General features: G+C 42.0%; 1 pseudogene; it reads left to right on the top strand.

The window, feature by feature from the left end:
* The first annotated feature begins 6,426 nt into the window (after nt 1-6,426).
* LOC110288759 overlaps nt 6,427-17,913 on the top strand; it is a 19,726-nt pseudogene continuing 8,239 nt past the window's right edge.

Genomic DNA, 17,913 nt, shown 5'->3' on the forward strand with positions numbered 1-17,913 from the left:
GATAATGGTGGCAGGTGTTCCTACACAGCTTGGTCCCCTTCTTTAATTGCCCTGTTTGGAGCAGTGGGCAGGGAGGGGCCTGTGTCTGAGCCTCTCCATGCCCCTCCCAGTACACATGTTGGAACTTCCTGAGGGTATGTGATTTCGACATTGAGAGATATGTATTTTGGCAAGATCCTGGTCAATAACCTATTACAGCTTGTTTGCCTTCTTAGAGATCTTCTTAAGATAAGAAAAATGTCATTTGTCATTTGACAGCCAAAGGGAAATTATGACTGGGGAGAGGATCAAATGGTCTCTCAATCAGACCTCCAGAATAAGACCTGTGTCCTCCTGTCACACTGGGAACCTCAAGAGCCTTACTCACAGTCAGTTAAAAACATGCCAAACTTCAGACCACTGGCCATGTGACCCCTGCCCTGTCTTTGTTCTGCCCCTATTTTCCATATGCTTCATGCTTCCCTTGAACAAGGCTCTTGAACCCATGCTTACCTGTTGTTGCTGGCATCCTTCAATTTGACCTTTTTGTTCTTGGTTGTAGGTTTTTTCTGAGATAGGGTCTCTCTACACAGCCCACACTTCCTAAAGAAGGACAAAAGAGTTGTCAAAAGAACCCTTTCATGAAACCTAAAATGGCAATGCCTGGGGGAGGCAGTGTATCTCCTATCTGAGTGACTGGGCTTAAGCAGTCTGCTTCCAAGGTGTGTGGAGCAGGGGGCCTACCTTCTAGGACCAGGCTGTCCTGGAAATATGTAGATCAGGTTAACCTTGGACTCAAAGAAGTTTTTGTGATTCTCTACCATATGAATAGTGGAATAAAAGGCAAGTACTTTCACTTCTGCCTAAACTTGACTAATTAAACCCATTGTTGAGGTTTTCTGTTTTGTTTGTTTGTTGTTTTAGTTTTTTTTGTTTTTTAAAGAAGATCTTGCCCAGGTTGGACTTGACCTCATAACCTTCCTGAGAAATGAGACTGTGGTCCTGCCTGCCTGCTTAACTATCTGTCTTCTGTCTGTCTGTCTGTCTGTCTGTCTGTCTGTCTGTCTGTCTGTCTGTCTGTGGGTCTGTCTGTCAGTCCATCAGTTTATGTGTATATGTGGTGGATTCAACTTTCTTTGGGACTGGTGGAAATCATTGTCAAAATCAGTTAGCAATGAACAGGTATGGTAATTCTCACCCTTGATCTCAGTATTTTGGAGGAAGAGCCTTCCTATCTTTGAGTTTGAGGACAGTCTGGTCTACAAAAAGAGTTCCAGGCTACCCAAAATTACACAGGAAGACCCTGTTAAAAAACATCATTAGTGTGTTCACTAAGTTCTCTCTTCAAGTGCCTTGTGCTCATTTTCTCATAACTAAGCAAGGATATTTCAATTCTGAGCTACCTGGCCTCCTAATTGGTCACTGCCTGACTATACATTACTGCTCGAGCTATTCTGACTACTGATCAAAAAGCCTTCATGATGGCCATTTTCAATATTCCACAGCTACCATGTAAAAATTACAGTCTAATCTCAGCTTGATTCACAAGCTCATGAAGGCTCAGCATCACACCATCTGTACCAGTGTGTAAAGCTGATCTTTGCAACTACAGAATTCCAGATGACCCTTCAACTACCTCTACCTGGGCCAGTAGGGAAGCATCACTCACTGCACAGGTTCATAAGGAGACTGTTGGGAAGGGTGCTAAGAGGCAAGGCTGTGGTAGGCCCCCTGCTCCACCTACCTTGGACGCAAACTGCTTAAGCCCATTAACTCCTATAGGAGGTACACTGCCCCCCCCCCGGCATTGCCATTTTAGGCTTCATGAAAGGGTTCTTTTGACAGCTCTTTGGTCCTTCTTTAGGGAGTGTGGGCTGAACAAACACCAATGGAGGAGGCAGAAGACAACAGAAAAAAGCCTGAGGCAGACATGTGAAGGCTGAAAAGTCAGCAGGATGAGCTGTGAAATAGGCCAAGAGTCTTACTGCTCTATGGTAGCTGAAGCATTTGATGAGGAAAATGCAGGAGAGATTAGGTAGGGTCATGGAATGAAGAGAGGGCAGAGGCAGACTCTGAGGATGAACACATGGGATCCAGAGGACAGGATAATTAGACCTCAATTGCCAGAAGTGGTCTAAGAATTTGAACAGTCTTTAGAGACTACACTAGGGCCTGGAGTCTCATCATGGAAGGGTGCCAGAAAGGCGCAGCTTCCTGTCCATGCTGCGGAGGATCTGTAGCACAGGTAGGCCTCAGGGTCCCATGCTAGTAAGAGGACTGCTCAGGATAGTATACAACTGCTGCCTCTACCACCTGCTACCTGATGAAGTTAGTCCCTTGCTGCTGTGTATTCAAATACTAAGTACTGAAACCCAGGGAATGGAATCCCCCAAACCTCCAACTACTTGCCAATCTCTTTAACAAATTCTCATATACACCAGATGTGGCTTAGTAAATCAGTTCACCTAAATCTCTGACTATCTAGGAAAATGTGACTGCCAGGCAATGATGGATAAAAGACAGGCATTATGGGCTTTTTTATCTGGGCTGGGTGTCACAGGTAGGGATCATAAGGCAAGAGAAGAGGAGAGAGGAAGAGGAAGAAAATGGAGAAAGGTGAAGGCTGCCATGGGGTCTGATGGCTCAGGACCACATGACCAGGACCTGTGGACCATGAGTACAGGCTGATGGAGCAGAAATAACCATGGGCAACACTTAAACAGCAAGTAACATCTGGCCTATGGATTGTATGCAAGTCAAAATAGTATACAACCTGTCTGATTTAGGTTTACAGCTCATCAAATAATATATAAATCTTTGTGTCTTTTATAGAGGCTAGCTAAAATATTTATTTTATTTATAGCCACTTTCTGCTCCTTGTTGTGAAACATGGACGGCAATGAAGAAGCGAAGCTAGCCTGGGAGAGCATCTCCCTACCTGAGCATAATTTTTTTCTTTGTGATTGAGGGGAACACATACAGGTAACTGGGACACACCTGCATCAACGTTCAACAAGTGAGGATCACAGGTGAGAAGCACTATGTCTTCACCTCATTGCTTTGGAGTTTGCCAGTCATCTGACTGCTCTGTGTACACCTGAACCTGGAATTTACAATTTAACCAGCATGTTTATTATTTATAGTCTCTACATTAGGTATGACACGACTTTTCCATAATTGCGACCCAAGAGAGAACCAGGATCTTCATATGCTCTGCCCTCACTGCCTGAAATGCTTTCCTTTCATATTCCTGGGAAATTTGTCACCTAAATCCCCAGACTTCATCAAAAACCAACATATCAGAGGGAGGACCAGCTACAGCTTTCACCATGTTTAAGGCAAAAACCAATTACCCATATTGAGACTTTGTCCCTGCTGTTCCATGCCTGAGGAATGTATGGTAGGTCTTTGAGAAGGAAGGTAGAGCCTCTCCTCTCAGTTTTCCACAATCCCCTTTTGCCTTTCTGAAGTACACCCTGTGTTCAGATAACACAAGTTCCTGGCTACCTGAAGTTGCCCTATTCTCTACCTTCAAGATTCCAGACCATGAAACAAGTTAAACTCTTTCCTATATACATGACCTAGTCTTGTGTCATTTGTCATAGCAACACAACCTGAATTACAACCCTACAGTCCACATGGATCCCTTGTATATAAGAAAACACCTGACCTTCAACATAGCAAAGGCTCTGAATCCCGTTTCCTCTTCTATAACTCCTCTTTCCTTGGCTGCCTTTTGGTGTTCTTTAGCTGTCTGAAGCTCAGTAGAGCAAAGCCTTCCTATCTCCCAGAGTCAGCACACATATGAGGTCTTCACAAATGCTGGTTAGACTGGCCAAATGGCTATCTCACTTCTCTCAAGTCAATAAACAAGACCCTACTTAAAACATGCAACACTATCTTGTCATATAATGCAGCCTTTGTTTCAAACAATTCTTCCCACATGCCTATGTTACATAAGTGTTTGTGCTTAAGTAATTTGGTTGGTGTTTAATTTTAAAAGTAAAGATTAAATGTGTTTTGAAAAGGCACAATTAAGTAGTTTGTTGTAAAAGGCACTTGACTGTCACATTCTGTACAGAACACAGTGACAGAATGAACTTTGCTGAAGACTTAAAGCGTCCAAAGACTTTGAATTTTACTGGTTATCTGAGCCAAACAGGATTTACCTCCTGTAACTGTTTGGTTAATTAGGTGCCAAGTACTGAGATCTAATTGTGTGCTCTCTGCTCGGTCCACTGGTCTTTGTTTTTATGACCTTGCATATCCTGAGGGCTGAGATGGCCTGTAGAATGTGCCCACTGAGGGCTTCTCTCTTCTGCACAGGGTTGGGAATGGAGACAAGGGCAGCATGTGGTCAAGCAAGTATCTTCTGCCCAGTAACCCGATGCTACTCTGATTTGATCATGGTGTTGTATCACTGTAACAGTAATCTTAACTAAGACACATGACATTTATATCTGTATGTACAAAGTGGCCAGGGAACGACAGTGAGGGCCTTCAGTTGCTCTCCACCATGTAGATGTGTGTATATACATCTGTATGTATAAATATATGTATTTATACATATATACATATGTGTGTGCTTATTTGACATTTTATTTAGTTTAAATGTATGTGTATGGGGATTGTGCCTGCATGAGTGTCTTATGCAGTCATGTTTGCTTTCCCTGTGGAGGTCACAAGGGAGCACTGGATCCTCTGGAACTGGAGTTACAGATGGTTGTTAGCTGCCATGTGGGTGCTGGGAAGTGATTCTGTGTCCTTTTTATAGCTGAAACCACCTTATATTTTTTGAGACAGGGCCTCTTACTGGAGCTGGCTAATGGCTAGACGGACTGGCCAGTAAGCTCTCTGGTGCTGGAGTTACCAGGGATCACTCTGTGCCTAGCTGTTCTCAAAAGTTCTGAGGGTTGGAAAACATGGATTCAACAGTGTATGCAAAGCAACTACTTCACTTATTTGCCTGTCCCCCAAGCTAACCCTGCTGCTTTCTTGAGAACATATAGCTCACAGTGAAGGACTGAAGGGGGTTCTACTCCCAGGAGAAATATCTGGAATTCTTCTCTGCAATGTAAGAACACTGACTTTCATCCATACTCATTTATATGCCACACAACCATTCACAACAGCATGGGTTTATAGGTTATTTCAAAATTCTAGTACAATCCAATATCATGTTGTTTAGTTTTTTGTTCAAATTATTTTATATTTGTCAATTAGGAGCCTATTCATGCTTTCTCATGCCAGTTTCGACAGAATATTCTAGATGTCTGTTCATGTGTTTCTGTACTTGTGTATGAGCCTGTGTATGGACAGTGGTACTAAGATGTGTGTGTGTGTGTGTGTGTGTGTGTGTGCATACATGTGTGTGTATGCGTGTGCATGTGAAGGTAAGACAACAATTTGGAGGAGTTAATTCTCTTCCTCTACCAGGTGGTTTCTGAGATTTGAACTCAGGTCTTCACCTTCAATCACTGCACCTTTAATCACTGAGCTATCTCAACATCTTTTCACACGATTTTTTGAGACCAAGTCTCTTATTGAACCTGAGGCTCACATGGATTTATACATGCATGCCACCAGTCTTATTGTCCTAGAGATTTGAACCCTGGACTTTATTCTTGCAAAAGGAGCAATTTGCACACTGAGCTATGTCTTTGGTTGCTCCTGATTATGTGTGTGATGCTGTAAGATAACACTAGGGCTTTGCACATGCTAAAAAACTATTCTGTCATGGTTGTAGGGAACTAGTGACAAAATGGTTTAGTGAGAAGCAACATTTCTAATCACAGTTTGAATAGATACAGATCATCACAGTCAGTTAGGCACAGTGAAGGAACTTGAGGTGGTTAGTCACATCTACAATCAGGAAGCAGAGAGGCATGAATGGTTTTGCTCAGCTTGTTTACCTCTGTCTACCCTATATGTAACCATATTACACACTTCCATATAAAAGTAAGTCTACCCACCTCAATTGACCAAGCCTAAAAACATCCACTCAGAACTTTGTTTCTATGACAACATTCAATCCAGTCAGAATGATCATCAAGATTAACCATCGCACACTGCAAACAGGGTCAGCCTAAATTTAAGAACTTCCTGTCTTAAGAAATATGCACTACCACACACAGCTGACAATCATATCTGTGCTGGAAATGTCTTCCTTAGGGTAAGTATGTTGTTCTGAACTTGAGACAGTCTATACACACAGCACATCCTGTGGCCTGTAGAGCAGTATAATTTACAGTCAGGCAGTTCACAGTAGCTTGAGGGATTGTGGACAGCAGAGTTCATGTTCAGGGTTGAATACCTCACTCTACCATCCAGTGCTCTCACCAGATGGACAATACTGTTCAAACCTCTTTAATACATAGTTCCTAACAGAGCTGAGAGTGGATAAGTTGAACATGACAACAGGAATTTGCTACTGTGGAGTGACGCACAATGTGTGGTACAAAAGCATCATCAGACCCCAAGGATATTCACACCGCCAAAGAGCTGGGGATTACACTGGCTGAGTGTCACAGAGAGGTAGATGGTACCTCCTTGTCCTCAGCCTTCCAATAGAAAGGTCTCAGTAGCTTGGACAATGAGATCAAAAATATATAAGGACTTTGACAAGGAAGCAAAGGTGACAAGTAAAACAGGACCACAGGTCATTTTGTTCAGCACTTGGGCTGCTTGCAAAGATCAGCTCTAAACCCTCTTTGGCAAAGGTACAAACAAATTCTCTCCAGAAACTGATGACATCAGACTGTCTCAGGCTGTTTATTCTTCAGAGTGGGAGGAGCCTCCATGCTTCTGCCTCTATGCAAGTTAAAAAGAGATCTACAGGTGCTAGGTTCTTGCCCAAAAGGTGTTTGGAACTCCTGGAGGCTTGTTTTAGGATGGGTGTGGCTGGGCTCAGACCTATAATGGTTTATAAAGACGAGGATCTGTTTTGAGACGAGCATTTAGCACTCTTCACCATGAAGGGTACACTTCTTCTGCCCAGCTTGCTGGTGACTGGAGATCTGAGCTTCCAGATAAGTGAGAGTGGTACCCTTGTTCACACCATCTCAGTCCCATGGAGATAAATAAGTGGGGCCCTGAGACAGACCTAGGTGTCCTCGGGAGGCCATTGGCAAGGAGCTGCAGAACACAGTGGATGCTTTCTGCTCTGAGTTAAAACTGTTGGGTTTGTGGGATGTGGAGTCAGTGGTGTGCTGGTGATGATACTCATGATGAAGGGAACTTAGATGCTCAGTTGAAGCAGAGGCAAGTGTTTGGCTTATGTGAAGGTCAGATATCAAGGTTTGTCCACTCATGGATGGTTTTCTTCTAGATCTGTGTATGTCATGTAAACCATGTTGTATCTGGGATGCTGAAGCCTTTGGGAGGGTTTGAGTATGAGAAAAGTCAGTTAAGACATTTGTAGATGCAGCAAGGAACATTGAGCCCCTGCTTCGACCATCCCATTGTCTTTTAAGGGTGTTTTTCTCTTTGTGTTAGCAGCAGAAGAATGTGTTTCTTTCTTCAAAGGTTATGTAAGTATTGTCTCTGGATTAAGGTTTGTGTTGCATCAAGAACTCCAGGCATTCAATGCTACTACAGGAGAAAAGGTGGCCTTTGAAAAAATCCAGGACTGCTACAAATTTATGGGACCCAAAATTATGGTAATTTTCTGCCTACCTCAACTCACCCATGCAACAAATGCTGTAAGGTTGTGTACAAGTAATAAATGCAACCATTACTACATGTCAGGTGACCTGCAACTGAGAACTGAAACCCTTGCCCACCCTAGTAAACGTAAAGCAGCATGCCTTATACACAGCCATCCTGTTCCTTGCGTGATCCTGAAGCTCACTCCCACATGCTGGGTAAACATGTGGTTCTCACCCATAGTTGAAACAGGGGAGTCCTTGGGATGGCCTCTGCACAGGTTTGGTACTCACAGCTCTACTCTAAGATGCTTGAAATTTCTCACCAGTGTCTTCTTTGGAACATCTCTGGGGTCTATTATTCCCCTGCCTTTGATGAATTCCATTTCTGATGGCATCATTTCTGCTAAAATAAAACCTACCACCATGTCTGAAATGCCACCCCCACCACAGGGAGTGACTACAGTTCCTCACCACTGTTGTCTCCTGTCCTCTATTGTTTCAAGCTTAACTAGATTGCAGAGAATTACATTTTTAACAGTGCATGTCTCACCTTATTTTCCAAAGTATTTTACTTGAGTATCAGGTCTTAAAAAACCACAGTGCTATCCAAAATGATTTTCCTCTAACAAGTCCAAATGGGGGACATATTTTTAACATGGCTACATAGCCAATGTGCCTAGAGAGAGGTGCTCAGGTGTGGGAGGCATCACCAAACTCATACTCAGCTCTACTGTCCCTCTCTAGACCTAGCCCCCATTATGCTTTCCAGAACCTTATCCACTTCTTCCCTGCCTGACTATGGTGGTTTTCAGGCTTCCTCCTGAAGGGAGTGAGTGGGCTCCAATTCCCTTGAGGCAGAATTTGTTACTGGAGATGTTAATCACTGCATGGGATTTTCTTTGCTGTGCATGAGGAGCAGTCTCTTTGTGGGTGGTTGGGGATGCTGCTGAGGTCCTGTACCTTGACTATAGCCAACACTATCCTTCTCTGTCTCTTTGTTTTCCAGGAAGCCATGAATTCCAGCCTAGAATGCCAGGCATACTATAGTAGTGGCACTGTAGGAAACTTTATAGACCTTCTTTTTAAGATATTAGGACAATAGATGTTAATGTGTTTTGGGCAACCCATCTTTGCAACATGTCTGATCCAAGTGCCATCGTGCTGACCTATTCTCTTTCTCTCCTGAAGTTGGATTCCGGATCCTGTTCTTTCATCATCCAGTCTCTTAGACTGATTCAAATAAATGCTTGCAGCTCTCTTCTGTGACCTGTGTCTATGTGCTAAACAAGGTCTTCAGAGGATCCAGAAGATACTGAGAGAAATGACTTGTGTAGTCACTGAGAGAAGTGTGACTGCTCCCGATTAGCCAGGTGAACATGAAAGAGCCTTTCTGGTCTCCTTTTTGTGTTGCTGTGTAGACCATGCTGGCCTGGAACTCACAGAGATCCATGAGCCTCTTCCTCCTGTGTGCTGGGATTATAGATATGCGTTCCCATGCTCAGTTTACTGGCACTCTGTGAGACTCTGGAGACTGGGATTGTCTGAGGAAAAATAGCATGTAAGTAGCCACAGGATTCACCAGGTTGTCAGGATAGAAAAGAAATGGAGAAACACTTACCTCATGTGTAGTCTCTGGGCTCTATCACAAGATTATGTAATCCTTGTGTCCAGTTATAACAGGAGAGTAATGCAGAGATCACAAGGGTGTGCTTCTCAGATAATCTTGGTCTGATAGTGACACTTACCATTTGTTACACCCTGACCAATATAGCAGTTTCTAAGACAGTTATGGTTACACTCTGAGACTCTACTTCAAAAACAAAACCAAGGGGCTCAAGTGATGACTCAGGAGTTAAGAATGCTGGTTGCTCTTCCAAAGGTCCCAAGTTCAATTCCCAGCAACCACATGAAGGATCAAAACCATCTGTGACCCACTTGAGGTGTGTGTGAAGTCAGCAACAGTTTACTCATATTCCTAACATAAATAAATCTTTAAAAGAAACCCAGAACTTAATAATATACAAAAAAAAATCAATCAGGAAAGAGATAGGAGTCAATGCCCAACATGAGGAAAGAGTGAANCACTTGGAAGAAGGTTCAATGGGTAGAGTGATTCAGTGCATTATTGGGAACCTGAGTTTGACTCCCAGAACACATGTAAAGCCAGACTTGTTTGCATGTGTCTAGAGTCCTAGTGCTCCTGTTGAGAGATTGGAGGGCTCAGGTAAATTCTCAAAATTTGTAGACCAGCTAGCCTTGCATTCCACAATGTCAGAAAGCCAGAGGCCTGTACTAAACAATGGCTCAGGATTGTCCTCTGATCTCTACATGCATGCTGTGGCATATGCATACCTGCTCTCCCTTATACACTCAAACACAAAACAGTAACCCAACAAGTAAAAGGAAGAGAGGACTGGAAAGTTCTGTAAACTAAAATGATGAACTCCATTTGTTAAAATGGGCATACAACATAGTGACACAACTCTTATTCTGTATAATAGTGGCAAAAATTGAGAAGACTCATTGAAGAGAGCAAGTGTTGGTTGAGCAGGCTGAGGGACTGAAAGTCATACAAACAAGACACATTGGTTAGTGTGTAAGACTGACAAGCATGGAGCCATTGCTCTGTTCATCTGTTTCCTGATGTGACAATACAACACCTAGGGTTTCCTAAAGAAGGCTGACTTGTCCTGTGGAATGACAAATGGCCTTCCCAGTGACAAAGTTCTCACAGGCAAACCAATGACTCTGAGAAAACAGAACATCTTCACCTTTTAAGACCCTATCCAGTATTTTTCCAAAATACCAACCCAGGACCAAGCATGGTCCCGAATCTGAAACCTGTTGAGATTATTCAAACCAGTAAATCCAAGAACAGTTTCCTGTGCCCAAGGAGTCCCCAAGAAAAGGGTGAGGCCTCTTCCTCATGTTTTTCTGTCTCCCACTCAACACTAGTCTGTCTGACATAGCTCTGTGTCATGACATGTGTGCCTTGTGCCTTCTCTTGATGCATGTAGGTAGTATGTTCCTTCGTTGTTGACGTTCTTGTTCCATCATATCTAGCAGGTAAATTCTCACATGTAGAAATGAGGCATGCAGGCCATTGATGCCTGAACATTGACACACAGAAGAGAGGAACAGGTGAATGAATGCACAGAGAAACTATTTACTGTAGTCCCAACCTGAAGGCAGCAAAAAATCCTTGGACTAATGACTCAGGAGAAACTGCCTTACAACACACAATACCACAATTATATTAATGGAAAATCCTCATGGTGGTACACAAATCAATGATAATTATTTTATTTATAGGATCGTCTGAAAGGGGAAAACAAATCAATGAACACCCTGATGGGCAGTTAGGAAAGGGGTGACTGTAAGGGGTCACATTAGGAGCAGTGAAAGTGATCATTATCATGACTACAGTGATTTCTTAGTTTTATATTTTAAATAACACCTACCATGCCGGTCAGTGGTGGAGGAGGCCTTTAATTGCAGAACTTGGGAGGTAGAAGCAGAAAAATTTCTGAGCTGGATTCCAGCCTGGTCAACAGAGAAACTTCCATGGCAGCCAGGGATACACATAGTCACCCTGACAAACAATACAAAACCACTACCACCAACATCAACAAGTCTCTCACATTTTATAATTTATGCACAGTAGAGGGTACAGAAATTCTGCTTCAAGCAAGTTTAATAAAATAAATGGTTCAGTACAAAAGAAATTATTTTTAAAACCATCACAAGACTCTGATTTCTTCTATCTGTTATAAATCCAGAGTTTGACCAATGCCACTGCTCCTAGTCTTTGGAAGAGATTCCTACTTTGGCCAGAGCAAAGCATCATGAACAGTAATAACTGACACTGGCCTGTGTAGCAGAAACATTTGAATATTTTCCTAAAAAGAAATAATTAGGGGTGGTTGGAGACTGCTGTGTGCCCTCATCTCTCACAGAACAGTACTAAGAGCCTTCTGTTGCAGTAAATCTCCATCCCATATATGCCTAGGCAATGAAAACACAATAAAATTAATGTAAATACATGCTGCATGCTTAGATTGGGCAGATCTACTGCTACATTACCATCTTCCACATTAAGTGACTCCATATAACTTGCAGTTTCTCCAGACGATTTGCTTGTACTCCTCTTCTTCTCCTCCTCCTCTGCACCTTCGTCCTCTTCCTTTTTATCCTTCTTTCTCTTCCCCCACCTTCTGCTCCACATTCCCTTTATCTTCCCAATGATCAGCTCTCCTTTATTTTACAAATTCAGGTGGGAAGCAGGTATACAGGTAATCATCTAAGTGCTGACTCTATCTTTGTTCCCAACCCCTCACAGAAGAACAGAATTAACATCAAATATAATTAACCCCAGGGCTATCCATAACAGCCTTCTTGGGATTGCGGCCCTGAGTTTTTATTAATGAAACATCGTGTATGGATATATTTGTGGCAAGCTGTAATGTGCTTATTCTATACCTGATATCCTTGAAGGATTATACATGAAATCCTACGTGTTAGGCTTTGAATACTCTGCAACATGATACATACCAGCTCCCAAGAGTGAGTAAGCTTCAGTCACAGGACTTGTAGTGATAGACCTCTTGAAAGGGATTTATGCAGATTACAAGAGCACTATGGCTAATGACCCCTCATATATATCTGTCCCCCCATAGCTTATATCTCCATGCTTATGTCAACATATGGGTGATGGCTATATCACAAAGGCAACTTTGGCAGTCATTTTTGCTGCCAGGCATTAAGCTGTCTCTATAGGTCACACACTCCATGAACTCAAGTTCTTACTCCAAAGTAAATCTTCTCCCATTGAAGGAGGCAGAGCCAGTATCTCAAGGTCTCCTTCAGTGTGAGCTCTTTAATATATGAAGAGGATAACTTTTTGTGATGGTTTGTATATGCTTGGCCCAGGGGGTGCCACTATTAGTAGGTATCGCTCTGTTGGAGTATGTGTGGTATTATTGGAGTAGGTGGGTTATTGTGGGTATGGGCTTTAAGAACTTCATCCTAGCTGCCTTGAAGCCAGTATTGTGCTAGCAGACTTTAGATGAAGGTATAGAACTCTCAGCAACTCCTGCACCATGTCTGCCTGAATGCTGCCATGTTCCTACTTTGATGATAATGGACTGAAGTTTTGAACATGTAAGTCAGCCCCAATTCAGTGATGTCCTTATAAGAATTGCCTTGGTCATGGTGTCTGTTCACAACTGTAAGACCCTAACTAAGACACTTTTAAAACAGAGATATGGGTGTGATGTGGAGATGGAGCAGAAACTGAGGGAATGACCAACCAATAATGGGTCAAATTTGAGATCCATCCCATGGGCAAGTATCAGTCACTCACACTATTAATGATATTCTAATCTGCTTGCAGACACGAGTCTAGTACAGCTGTCCTCTGAGAAATTCCAAATAGCATCTGACTCAGACAGATGCAGACACCCACAGGAGAACACTGGATGCTGCTTGGCTACTCCTTATACAACAGGGGGAATGAATGCTGGGAAGCTACAGAATTGTATCCTCATTAATTTAGCACAGATGAGAAAATACTTTATCTAAATTGCCAAATATAACAGACTGGACATTATAGGTGTATAAAATACCTTATGATTTTCATAATTCTCATAATGTTATTCAATTTATATCTATGAGAAAGGAGTCATTTATTGGACTAAAAAGGGGAATTTTTGAGGTTTTGTCTTGCTGTCTATGGTAATGCTAAGGGTAGACTCCCCACTCAGCCAAGAACTGGAGTCTGCATGTAGACTTGTGATTCTGCCCCCAAGTTATTCCTGATTGATAAATAAAGATGCTAAAAGCCAATAACTGAGCATAAGAGACATAGATGTGGTTTAGGTTTCATTGGATTTGGATTGGAAGAAGACCATGGGAGAAGAAGATGGTGCAAGGGAAGAAGCCGCCACATCCAAGTTTTGGGTTTGATTTCAATTTTTCCCAAATGTATGAGTAGGAAACTCAAACTAAGAGTCCTCTCAGTGTCCTATAGAGAACATCTTTGCTCACTGACTAACTTAAAACCAAGTAAGAAAAAAAATTCTGTTTTGTTTTGTAACACTGCTTGTCCCTCATATTTTTTTAAAATTAAGGTGAAAAAAAAAGCAATCTGAAAAGAAGTCCAGAAGACATCCTTNTGGAGAGCTCTTAGGACCACTTCTAGAAACTTGGCAGTAATTTTACATTGGACCAGGANAGAAAAGTAGTCTCAGATATGTTGTTCATCTTGATATGTCCCTGGAAACAGTGATCTTGGTACTTTTGTTTATTACCTTACTATTTCCTTAACCTAGAACTTGTCTTATTACTTGCACATCATTAAAATGGTATAAAAGCAGACTGGGAAAATATAAACTTACTTAGGCATCAGAATTGGCTGGAGTCAAGTTATAATGTTGTCTAATTGTCTTTTGTACTTTTTGGATATCACACCCTCCTTGGAGAACCCATTGACTGTCTGAGGTGGCTTCGTCAAATACTTAGACATAATATATTTCAAAGACACCATGTTCCTCTTTGCTCAGCAATGTTTAGAAACAACTGTTCTGCAGGGACCGGGTCTGCATCTTTTTTAGTTTCCCTTTTTCTTTATTGAGACAGGTTTTTTTTTAGGTAGCTCAGGCTCTCTTTGAAATCAACACAGATACCTTGATGGGGCAGAGACAGTCAAAGTCCTAGAACACACAGCAAGAAAATCAACTCAGTTTTCCCTTCCATGGGTGCAGAAACCAGGTTATAGAAATACTGGGTTAGGCTACTGCTGATACTGTGTCTGGCCATTTCCAGAAGGAGCAAAGTCCTTTACACTCACCAGGATTAGTAACCAGCATCTTTTTCCAGTAAGCAAACTGTATAATTTTGACATTTTCTTTTCCATAGTCTTTCACTTTTCAAGTTTCATATTTCCTTTTCCATGGTCTTTCACTCTCTTCTTACATATCTTACTTTCCCTACGAACATATATCTACTGTCCAGAGTTCGTGTAGTTGTACAGTGGAGCAAGAGCAAATGTGATATGGGACAGAAGAAGATGGGCATGCAGAGAGCCTGTCTTTGGTAATTTTGGAATTAAAGTGTTTGACTGTGTTATAATGCTACCAGAAACCTTTCTAGTGTCTTTGGGGTTTTCATGGAAAAGCAAAAGTTGGGCCATAAGTCGTTTTGCACCTTCAAGCCCCATTTAAATTAGAAACTTCAGGATGCTTTGGTAGGTCAATTACTTTGGATGGTGTTATACTTGGGCAAATACCTGAAAGAAGGTTGTGCTGAAACAAACATAGGTGAAAGGCTAAGGCAGACTCATGAAGGAACTTTTCACTGAAGCAGACACAGATGAAAGGATGTTCTAAAGAAAGCATGTGAAAGGACAGGTGACCAAGATTCTTTGTTGACTATACACATGTATTTTCTGCCTTATATAATGTAGCTGAGCTCCACTTGTTGGTTACCCTTAGAGAAAAACACGAAGAAAGTTCTGGTGCTGTGCTGGGCCTTTATTTACCAATCAAAGCCAACTAGGGACAGGTTCCCTCAGTGTCTTACATGTGAAGGGACACAGAGATTCTTGTGAAGTTTTTGGAACAAAGGAGCATAATACAAGCAGCAAAGGCCAAATATAAAAAGTTGGTTCAACTTTCATTGTATAATTGAGCTACATTTATTTGGACTCCAAAGAGAGAAAGGCATCAAAAAACTTCAGGTGGTGTACTGGTACTTCTTCTTCCTAAGACTCAGGATGATTGGCAGACTGATGACAGCCAAGTCAGACTCAGATGCTGAGGCAAGACACCTGGCAAGGCAAGATGCATGGAGGACACATGAAGTTTAGAGGGAGCATAAATAGGCCCCAATGGACTGTGGGAGGAGATTGGCTTGCTTGCATAGGTATACACTTCTTGGTCTCATGTCTTTGCTGTCCTTCACATTGATGTGAGAGGCTCAGATGTGACCTTCTCCTACTTTTCCTCTTGGCCCTGGTCTCACCTAATTGATGACTCATGCAGATTTGGCCAAGTCCTGACAGTTCCTGCTATGTATTGCCACTGCCTCTGGTAAACCAACACTTCTGAAGTGGACTTCTGGTATAACCATGAAGTATTTGTGAGTGGATTGATCTGCTCCTGCAGACCTGGGAACTGGACAGGTGATTTCCTGACAAAAGCTATGGGACTTGCTCCAAAGAATCATTTTTAAACAGGTCTATTTGCCCTTTATCCTTTCTTTTCTACTACCTCTGGTTGAGATGGGTAGAAAGGAGGTTGAAGCATTTAAGAACTATCATTAAAAGGAGGCATTGGCAGGACAGTGGTGGCACACACCTTTAATCCCAGCACGCGGGAGTTAGAGGGAGGAGGATTTCTGAGTTCAAGGCCAGACTGGTCTACAGATTAAGTTCCAGGACAGCTAGTGTTACACAGAGAAACCCTGTCTGGAAAAAGTAGTTGGCATTAAATAAATTAAAGTAACACTATTTGTGGTAGTTTGAATAGTAATGGCCCCCAGAGATACATGTGTTTGAATGCTTGAAACATAGTGAATGACATTATTATGAAGTTTGGCCTTGTTGGAGTAGGTATGGTCTTATTGAAGAAAGTGTGTCACTGTGGAGCCAGGTTTTGACATCTTAAATGTACTCAAGCTATGCTCATGTTATTCCCAGTCTCTGTCTGATGCCTGCAGTTCAAACAGACATCTCACCTTCTTCTCCAGCAATATGTCTGCCTACACACTGCCATGCTTCCTGCCAGCATGATAATGATCAGAACCTGGAAATTGTAAGCCAGTCCCAATTAAAAGTTTACATTGATAAGAGTTGCCTTGGTCATGGTGTCTCTCCACAGCAATAAAAAGCTAACTAAGATAAAAGTGGGATACAAGGACTGGGGTACTGGTGTACCTTACTTTTATTTGGAGAAATATGGACTTTTGAATTCTGAATTAGGGAAGAAGGGCTTAATGTGTGGGCTATCTTAGTAGGATATCAGAAGAGTGAAGTTCTGAGTGTGATTTGAAAGGTGGGGCCTGGTTTCATGTGGTTTCAGAGAATATGAATATGTGGCCTATAGATGGTTCTTAGGATATTTTCTTGAAAAACGAGGCTGCTTTCTACTCTTGTCCAAATTGTCAGCTTGAGGCTAAAGTAAAGTCTTTTTGTTTTATTAATTCTCTTAGTATAGGAAATCTCAAAACAGTCTAGAATTTACTTATTGTGTGGTTATTAGTACTTATTGTTATGAAAATGTATAACAAAAATAAGCCAACTAAGCAAGGAAAATTAAAAATTGTACAGGACAAGTTGAAAAGGGGCTACAAGAAATGCAATGGAGCTAAATCTTGTATTAACGGAGGTAAAGAGATTATGGGAGGTCTGATATTAAATGGAATAAAAGGAGTGGTGACCAGCTAAGCTTCCAACTTGAGAAAAGGAAAGAAGAAATGCTTAGGGTAGAGCATGATGTCATAAACCCTTAAAGGACAGGAATATTTTAGAGTTCAAGTCCAGCCTGGTCTGCAGTGTAAGTTCCTGGAAAGCCAAATGTATGCAGTGAAGGAGACTACCGAAAACAAAAAGCTGATGAAGTTGTGATTGATCAAGTGAGTCATGTTTCAGCCCCCACAAACAGCAGACCTTAGCAGTTTCAGCCATGTGATTCTGGCTTCAGGGACAGGAAAGGGGTTATAGGATCTACCTTTTCAACTCAAGAAAGCCTCTGAGGTCTGGCATGTGTCAGCAATGTCTTTGCAAGGANACCAAGAGAGGCCTTTAAATGAAGGTATAAAGGTGAAGCTTGGATTGACTTGGAGACCCCAAGATGTTCGCAGTACCAGTGCAGTGGTAAAACTGTTGAGGAGAGCAGTTAACGGGGAGTGGAACCAGCCCCCCCCAACAAAAAGAAGTGTGTTGCAGTCAACAAAGCTGAAAGTATGAGACATCTTAAGAGTGCTTTGACATCACACATCAGAATGCAGAGTTTGGAGATTTCTCAGCTGCTTTTCTGTTTGGCTTTGGTCCAGTATTTCCTTACTATGCTCCTTTTGGAATGGTAAGATTTATCCTTTGACATATTTGTGGGAAGAATGTGATGTACTTTTTATCTTTATTTTACATGGAATTACAGTTAAGAGATTGCATGAATCTCAGAAGAGACTTTGAAGTTATAAGCATGTTGGAGACTATTACAGACTACATGGTAAAGCTGTCTTTTTCCTTCCTTGTGTGTTCTTCCTTCCACCCTTCTCCATCTCTTTCCTT

The sequence above is a fragment of the Mus caroli genome, unplaced genomic scaffold (assembly GCF_900094665.2).
Source record: "Mus caroli unplaced genomic scaffold, CAROLI_EIJ_v1.1 scaffold_9768_1, whole genome shotgun sequence".
Lineage (NCBI taxonomy): Eukaryota > Metazoa > Chordata > Mammalia > Rodentia > Muridae > Mus > Mus caroli.